The 7,576-nt window shown below is 39.3% G+C and overlaps 1 protein-coding gene across 4 annotated transcripts in view; it reads left to right on the top strand.

The window, feature by feature from the left end:
- Nucleotides 1-7,576, top strand: part of LOC123515958 (endoplasmic reticulum aminopeptidase 1-like) — a 197,643-nt gene that overhangs the window by 955 nt on the left and 189,112 nt on the right. The gene's annotated exons all lie outside the window — the stretch shown is intronic.

Below are 7,576 nucleotides of genomic sequence, written 5' to 3'. Positions count from 1 at the left end.
GTTGGCTTCTTGTAGTTTCCCTTCTATTTATAAAAACTGGTAAACCTATCCATTGATGTTGTTTTATTGTTACTAATGTTATAAAGATTATCATTATTGTTATTATTATTATTATTATCATTATTATTATTATTATTATTATTATTATTATTATTATTATCATTATCATTATTGCTTATATTTTTACTATTGATATGATTATTACTCATTATTATTATTTTTTTTATTACTATTATCATTATTATTGTTGTTGTTGTTAATATTATTAGTATTATTATTACTATTATCAGCATCAACATTATCATATTTCATTATCCTTAGTAAAGTGTGTTCGAGAGAGAGAGAGAGAGAGAGAGAGAGTTTCACCTCCTCTTTCTCTCTCTCTCTCTCTCTCTCTCTCTCTCTCTCTCTCTCTCTCTCTCTCTCTCGTCCATGCTGTGTATACTATATTTTTCCCTTCGAATTTTGCCATTCTTTTCATATTTCTTCCTTAACCTCACCACATGTTATTTGGTTTTCCACTCAGCCTAGTGATTATCCGTGAGAAAAACGAGGGATATATTGCCACACAGATTTCACAAGTCTCTAAACTCCGCTTTGGTTACCCGCGCAGTTTTTAAATTATGTTGCTCATTGAGGCATTTGGAAATATATTTGGCTGGGTGCTCTACAAAGTGGTATGTTTGTTTGTGTTGTTTAGAGGTTTAAAGAGATTTTTTTTGTTTGTTCTGGATTTATACTCGGTGGAAATGATAGTTTTGGTGATGTAACAAGTAGAAATTAAGAGGAAAAGCTATAAAATATAATCTTTGGGAAACATTTTTTTGTGCTGGTGATGATGGTGATGGTGATGTGATAATGATCATAGTGATTATGTAAAGTATATATTGAATCCAAGCATAAAAATAGAGAAAAGTAAGTAATTCTTATACACTCAAAACTTTGCATGATATACATAAACTTCTACATAAACATAACGTAAACTTGCTATGAATGTCACATAAATAGTCACTTGAAAGGACATGAAATCAGCGACATGTGGGGTGGTATGGATCGCTGTTCCCACAATGCACTGGACACACTCTCTTGGATCGAGGCTAAGGATGAGGCACCTTTAGGAAAGTTTTGTATACAAGTTGTTTAGCAGAAATAGTGTCCGATAACAGGAGAGAATAGTGGTGTTAAGACAGACTTTATATACTCCCTGAGTGTTTGCGAGGAGAGAATGTGCCTCGCGTGTTATTCCTCTGCACTCTGACTATTTTCCTTGAGCTCCTTTCGCAGTTTGTTCGCCGTTATTGATTTTTTGTTACAAAATGGTGTTTTACTCTTTCCCATATTTTTTTGTGGCATGCTTGGGATGTCATGCAGATACCCATTTTTCTAGTTTTCTTAAGGATAATTTTTTGGGGGGTTTATAGACTTTTTACCTTGATCTCTATTCGCCCTTTCGTCATGGACACTGACTCCTCGGGGCGATGTGATTCATTGTTGACTCACGCCTTGGGAGTTATGTAGATCCTTCTTTGCTCGTTATCTTTTCTTTTCAGTTTTGTTGAGGATACTAATCTTTTTCTTGTAACTTGACTGCTTACTTTGATCACTTTTTCATAGTTTCGTCATGGGATTTGATTCCTTTTAATCAAAATGTCCACCTCTCTAATGCAAGAGTCAACCAATACTCTCAATCATTTATTCCTTTCTCTGGTAAACTCTGGAAATGCCTACCTGTTTCTGTATTTTCGTCTTCCTATGACCTGAACTCATTCAAAAGGGAGTTTCCAAGACATTTATCCCCTCCTTTTCGCTAACTATCTCGGACCTCCACTGGGACTGGCAACCGATGTGGGCATTTTCGTTTAACTCTTTCTGTTCCCTTGGCCAGTGTTCCCCTCTTACATAGAAAAAAATTCTTTCGCGTGAAATTATTGTGACTTGGACTTGCGTATTGTTGATTCTTTGTTTGTCATCTCAGTTACGTTGAGGATACCGATTTTACCTGGCAAGCTTTTCTAACTAAGGTTTAGGCCGGTAACTTGTTTGTACTTTACTTGTTCATCGTAACATTGATTATTCATATCTGTGTGAAATTTTACTCTTCAATAGGACAGTATCGTATTTCTATTTCATAAGATCCTTGTATTTTTCTCAGTCCCGTCATCGACACTGATCCTTCTTAATAATGGGAAGCTCGTATTGATAACGCAAGATATTGATTCTCCCTACAGTTACTGGCAATTAGAACTCATACAATCTCTACTGGCTTAATAACTTCCCTCTCATACTCCTATGTTTGCTCTTTCCATACACTTAGTCTCACCGTGCACTCTCATCCCTAACACGTAGTCAGCGTTTCCTCTTTTTTCTAGTTCATGTCTACAAACTTTGACCTCATTCACCTCTTCTCACTAATTTGTTTCTCTCATCTGCTCTCCACACCAGCATTTCATATAAGCAGGAATAGACGGTGCTTCTCACACACCTTTATAAATTGACTCTGCTTTACTTGATAAGAATTCCGACGCTTCCTTGTAACTGTGCGCGTCATTTATTGCATCTGCAGTGATTCTCTCTCTCTCTCTCTCTCTCTCTCTCTCTCTCTCTCTCTCTCTCTCTCTCTCTCTCTTCCCACTTTTTAGTTGTGTTATTATCTCTCTGTATGATAATGGAAAATTTGTTGTCAATGAAATACTGTATATGTGAATGTATGTATGTATGAATGTACTACATATATTTGTAATATACGTATGTATGTATATCACACGTGCTCCAACTGGATGATTTGCGGTCGTCCGCTGCGCACCACACACTTGTGAAAAACACGCCAAGGGCCACTTCACTTCATGGCTGTGTGTTTCCTCACATTCTCAGAGAGATTTCACTCCCCTCACCCTCTCAACCCTGCCCTGCTTTTTTTTTTTTTTTCTTGTGTACGTATACTGTTCATGTAGACGTAATGCCAGTTAGAAATTTAGCTTGATATTGTAGGATAGTATTGCATTTGTTTTGAATTCTTCCCGTTGCAATTTATGACACCTTTGAAGTAAGATGACACGTACTGAAATATTTGAACTGTTCATGTGCCTTTATATTCTAAACTTGCATCAAAGCACATGTTCAATTCCGAGATAATTCAGAACAAAAAAGTATCAATAATGCAGATACACGATCAACTTCTCACTATTTCCCTTCGAGCTTGAGAGTTACCCTCCACTCAGTCAGTGCACCTAAATAACTCTCTGCCAGGACAGGAATAACGCGTGTCACTCTGCGTGATAGAAGGAGGAGATGAAGGCTCACGGTGATTGGCAGTGAAAAGGATGAAGAAGAAAATGCAATTACCAATCCCATCAGTAGAATTAATTAAGGACTGATGGAACTTCTCCCAAACGAGCAGAGGACGCATATAGGTAGCTGATGTTCCTATCTTCGACTGACTGACGGACGGCCGGAACTCACTTTTGTCTCTCACTGCATCGCCACGTAATTTTCTGCCGATTTGTTAACGTTCCAGGTGCAAAATATTATTTCGTATTCAGAAACGCTCTGCTCTTTCATTACGACTATTTTCAAAGGCCACAATGATGACTTGTCGGATTCTCAAGCTGTTTCATCTTTTAGTAATGTAGGAATCTCATTAATTTGTCCTTACAATCGTAAAACTCGAGTAACTTCAACTAAAGCCTTTTAAAAATTTGAAGTGCGGTGCTAAGTGTTTCAGAAATGGGTACATTGGTGCATCGCGTTAGTTTTCAGAGGTAGTGTTAAGATCATTGAGTCTATATTTCAAAACTATTTGTATTTAACAGATGGGACTTATAATAGTACAATAATCACTTATTCTACAATTGACTGGTGCATCATGTTAGTCTTCAGAAGTAATGCAATGGTAATCTAGTCTATATTTCGAAGTTATTCATATTCAAAGAATCGAAATTATATTAGTATACACATCATTTAGGTTATGTTTAAAAGCTATTTATATTCAATCGATAGATATCATGAATATATGCCTTCAAATTTTAAGTGTTCTTGCTGAGCACGTTCCAGATTAAATGTATCGTTTGAACCGAGGCGACCTGTACTGCAAGGAAAGAGAATATTTGCCCCGTAAAATCAAATACTGCAAAATATAATGCATCAGGAATCTTTCTTCTTATTTTTTAGAGTTCCTATTTATACCGTCATTTACTATTGCTACCACCACCACCACCACCACTACTACTACTACTACTACTACTACTACTACTACTACTACTACTACTACTACTACTACTACTACTACTACTACTACTACTATTACTGCTACTACTACTACTACTACTACTGCTACTGCTACTACTGCTGCTACTGCTGCTACTGCACTGCTGCTGCACCACTAACCACTGCTGCTGCCACTGCTGCTACACTGCTGCTGCACTGCTGCTACTGCTGCTGCTGCACTGCCACCACTGCTGCTGCACCACCACTGCTGTTGCCACTGCTGCTGCTGCTGCTGCTCACCACCACCACTGTTGCTGTTGCTGCTGCTGTTGCTGCTGCTGCTGCTGCTGCTGCTGCTGCTGCTGCCACCACTGCTGCTGCTGCTGTTGCTACTTGCTGCACCACCACCACCTACCACCACCACCATTACTGCTGCTACTGCTACTGCACCACCACCACTACCACTACCACCAATAATAATAATAATAATAATAATAATAATACCATACTATTACAACCACTACTACTACTACTACTACTGCTACACACTACTACTACTACCACTACTACCACCACCACCACCACCACCACCACCACCACCACCACTACTACCACTAATAATAATAATAATTTCACTAGCACCATTACCACTGCACCACCACCACCACTACTACCTACCACTACCACTACTGCTACCACTGCTGCACCACTACCACCACTACTACCACTACTACTACTACCACTACCACCACTACTACTACTACTACTACTACTACTACTACTACTACTACTACTACTACTACTACTACTACTACTATGGGGACCACAAATTATAGAGAATTTCGCTGCAGGACTTAGCCCTGTTAATGGGCCAAATATTTAGAATTAGTATATAATGATATTGTGTACTTGTAAGTGTATCTTTAAGTACTGATGACGAGGTCGCTGTGCGACTGATACAGGATAACCGAGATGGGCCCTGGTGGCCCTTTGTTATCCTATTATTTATGTTATATGTTATGTTATGTTACTACCACTATCACTACCACTACTACTAGTTCTACCACCGTCACCACCACCATCACTAAGTATTATAAGTAACACCTGAAATATTAATGGCAAATGTGCAGCACACCTTCACGTCACACCTGTTGACGCCGGTGTGAGTAACGTACTAACTAACACTCGTCACTTATAGAGCGCACATTTCAGGGAAGAAATTCCCACGTGACTCCTCGTGTAGGTATTAAGCTACCTCCCTGTCCTTCCCCTGCTTCACTTGCGTCATCTCTCCACTTCAGAACACACCCGCCCCCACCACCCCTGCGCTCTCTTCTCTCTCTCTCTCTCTCTCTCTCTCTCTCTCTCTCTCTCTCTCTCTCTCTCTCTCTCTCTCTCTCTCTCTCTCTCTCTCTCTATCTATCTATCTATGTCTCATCATGACTATTTTCACTATTTTTAAAGGCCACAGAGGTGAATGGCCATGTTCTCAAGAGAGGGAGAGAGAGAGAGAGAGGAGTTTAGTTTGCTGTGCTTCTCGTTAATCATTACTTTTTAGCCAGTCAAGCAAAGCAAAGGTCCAGATAGCACCAGACTGCATTACTTTAACTCCCCCCAAAATAATATATCCATTCCAGTTTCAATATGGAGAGAATTGCAAACTCGTCAAATTATGTGCATTGGTTAGGTTATAGATTTACAAGAACATAGAGGCGGAATTCATAACCTCGTACAAGTGAGAGGTTTTTTAAGATCCTTTCACTTACATGTCCTCGGAAAGCGAGCGATATTAATGTGTCCTGGTTCTTCAGTTTCACCTCCAAGCTCAGGTTATCTCATACATATACATAACCTTCGTATATTAGGTTCGTTTGTGTTGGAAAATTGCGCAAATGTAGCTGTTCTTGTTCTCTAGAAATGGACATGTCTTCTAAATAGACCTTATCTAATTCATTACAAACAAAAGCTTATATCGTACAAAAGCAACACGTTCAACTCAGGAAACCATTATTTTGAAACAATGGGCACTTGCAGCTTTCCATCAGCAGAAGTGAGTGTGCCGTGTTGTCCATCGTCGGAGAATGGTTTACATTGCTGGTGTTGTGTTTGTCATAGCGGTTTGTACTCTCTCGCCCAATACTGCATCCGGTATTTATTCTGACGTGTGTCCTGCAAAGATGCGGTCTCTTACAACACAAGACGCCTTCACTTCCTCTGTGCAAGAATCTTTACACTACAGAAGGTGTAATGTTTTTTTTTCTTCTTCTTTTTTATCCTGTGTTCTTAAAACCTTTCAAATTTTCACGAAGGTTATTTTCCACGACTGCAGAGATGACCAGCTGGGTTTTCTTGGGTGTTTTCTTTTCATTACTTGTAAGAAATTATTAATGAATTACCAAAAGAATTATAAAAAAACACCCTTAAATTCCTCCACTCAATTCAACTAATGGCTCTTTAAATTTTTCGAGATAAAACGACGGAACTGTTAAGAACACATTTCCTTGTTCCACTTCACAGCCGGACAATAGAGAAATGACATGCATAGTGAGCACTATCTGAGCGTCATGTTGAAACAGATCCCTAAAAAGGACATAGATGCATGAAAGTTTACTGGCTGAGTCACTGTTATGTGTGTGAGCACTTACTGTGTGTGGCTGCCAACCGAGGCACAGGAGTGCATGCCTTTGTTTCCACTCGTAGTATTTTAGACTTAAAGCAATGCTGGGCATTTTCTCTCTCTCTCTCTCTCTCTCTCTCTCTCTCTCTCTCTCTCTCTCTCTCTCTCTCTCTCTCTCTCTCTCTCTCTCTCTCTCTCTCTCTCTCTCTCTCTCTCTCTCTCTCTCTCTCTCTCTCTCTCTCTCTCTCTCTCTCTCTCTCTCTCTCTCTCTCTCTCTCTCTCTCTCTCTCTCTCTCTCTCTCTCTCTCTCTCTCTCTCTCTCTCTCTCTCTCTCTCTCTCTCTCTCTCTCTCTCTCTCTCTCTCTCTCTCTCTCTCTCTCTCTCTCTCTCTCTCTCTCTCTCTCTCTCTCTCTCTCTCTCTCTCTCTCTCTCTCTCTCTCTCTCTCTCTCTCTCTCTCTCTCTCAAGAATATTGAGATCCACACTGTTGCTTGAAACACTTGCACTCCTTACTGTTTTGTAAGCAGCTAAGGCAAGGTGTAAATAAAAAATAAAGTGGATTCCTTGCTTCATGCGTCATAATACATGAACAAGCAGTAGTCGTCAGGAACATTACCTAATAATATATGCATTTCTAATCAGATTCAAACACCTCATCAAATAACGTATGTACTTTGATGTGAATCTGTTCATGCCTTTATTGAAAAACGTTGTAGTTGTAAAAACGACCATTTGATTAGCTCATAATCAATTAAAT

The sequence above is a fragment of the Portunus trituberculatus genome, chromosome 40, assembly GCF_017591435.1.
Source record: "Portunus trituberculatus isolate SZX2019 chromosome 40, ASM1759143v1, whole genome shotgun sequence".
Taxonomy (NCBI): Eukaryota; Metazoa; Arthropoda; class Malacostraca; order Decapoda; family Portunidae; genus Portunus; species Portunus trituberculatus.
This window is presented reverse-complemented; position numbering and strand designations above follow the sequence as displayed.